Source organism: Arachis ipaensis, chromosome B04 (assembly GCF_000816755.2).
Source record: "Arachis ipaensis cultivar K30076 chromosome B04, Araip1.1, whole genome shotgun sequence".
NCBI classification, from domain to species: Eukaryota; Viridiplantae; Streptophyta; class Magnoliopsida; order Fabales; family Fabaceae; genus Arachis; species Arachis ipaensis.
The window spans coordinates 99216604-99218306 of NC_029788.2; the positions used below are offsets into that span (position 1 = coordinate 99216604).

The following is a 1703-nucleotide window of genomic DNA, read 5'->3' on the forward strand; positions in this document are numbered from 1 at the left end:
CTGAAAAGAAAAAAAAAAAAAACACCTCAGAGAGAACCTAAGAGTAATTACCACCTCGATGGAATAAGGGTAAAGCGGATCACTGTAGATTTGGATAGAAATAAGTTTTTGATCCGTCAAAGATTCTCTCCTTCTAGCAAAATATACCAAATTTATACGAGGAGACATACATATTCTAAAAAGGTTCTAGAGAATAGAAATCATGTTGATACACTTTTTTTTTTTTTAAAAAAAACCATTATTTTAGAAAATGATATATTTTTGTCTTTTAATTTAATAATTTTATGATAATTAATTAAGTGCGTGGATCTTTTATAACAATTTCATTTATGTGAATGACAAAAGATTTTTTAAAAGAAATGAAAAGAAAGGTTTTAGTATTATCGAATTTTGTCAAGTTCTTTTTTTCAATTTTTTTTATATATCTTCTAAATAATATTCAAATTAAATGTTTCTAAACTAAATAGGATTACATACAGGTGAACCGCATATCACTTATGAAAAAAATGATGTACTTCATCAAACTAAAATCATTTTTCAAAGAGCTAAAATAATTTTTTTCAGGAGTCATTTTATATAAAAGAATTGAATCAACTCTTTTAAAACCAAAATAATAATTTACTCATATTCAAACTCTTTCTATAATCTTTGGTGAAAATTAGCCAACGGCTCACGATCTATCATCTTCTAATTCTAATAAAAATGTCTTCTTTGCTTTCCATTATATTATCCATGTCTGCCATATTATTTTTCTAAGCATTAACTACCAGTTGCTTGGATCACCTTTAGAGATCATAACACGCACTGAATTGAGTTATAAGTGGACAAAAGTTTATCTTTTGTCATACATATATGAATTAATTTTCGTTTCTCACTCAATTTAAGTTAATAAACAGTGAGGTCATAGTTTAATATGGTCATGCTATAACTTTTCACCTACACCCACTATACACACTTTCTCATCACTCTTTAATTATTAGAAATTGTTTGCTAGCATATGGAATTTATTTTCTAAGTTTTATGCCTACTCCAAAAGAGAAAAATCCAATATTCCACAAGAAAAGTGTCAAAACAGGGAAATTGTTAAGAAATTTCTCAAAAGAAGATAAAGTAAAAAGTGCTATTTATTTAATTATCTGCTCTCTATATATATTGGTAGAGATAACCGATCATCAGATTTTCAGAACTAAAAGTTTGTGCAAGAAATTGAAGAAACCAAAAGCTTGGGCCTGTGATATTTTTTTCACTTTGCAAGGTGGAAGAGATGAGGCACATTCCCAAGGTACTGTCCTTCGTTTCCATTCACGGTTTGGGTTGGGTCCAGTGTTTTGTCTTAATTAGCTTACTCATCTAATTAATTAGTAGGCAAAAGATATCACAGTATCTACTTTCCCCATTTTTTATTTATTTTTATGTTAGGTAAAATTAGGTATCATATGTTATCAAATCTTTGGATTTGTCTATACCCCCTAAATTTCAATTTGTAAACGCTTACTAGTTAATTAATATATAAATGGCAGATAGGAAACAGAGATAGTGAGTTTCAACTACTGCAATTGAAATATTGTAATTTTTAATTTGGATACATATGTTGGATCCACTACTATTCTTTACGAAATCGACAATTCTATTTGAGCAAAGGCCATGGAAAATATCAGCTTATTGAATATCATATCAACTGTTTTTTTTTTTTTTTAAAGACT

The 1703-nt window shown here is 28.1% G+C and overlaps 1 protein-coding gene across 4 annotated transcripts in view; it reads left to right on the forward strand.

Annotated features, from left to right (window-relative positions):
* LOC107639544 (protein FAR1-RELATED SEQUENCE 5-like) overlaps positions 666-1703 on the forward strand; it is a 12978-nt gene continuing 11940 nt past the window's right edge. For 2 of the 4 annotated variants that reach the window (XR_001620220.2, XM_021121401.1), the window contains exon 1: positions 667-1282. The gene's annotated coding sequence lies outside the window, so the exon portion shown is untranslated. Of the gene's footprint in view, positions 1283-1703 lie in introns of all 4 variants that reach the window. The other 2 variants (XR_002361413.1, XR_002361412.1) reach the window with 2 other exon arrangements.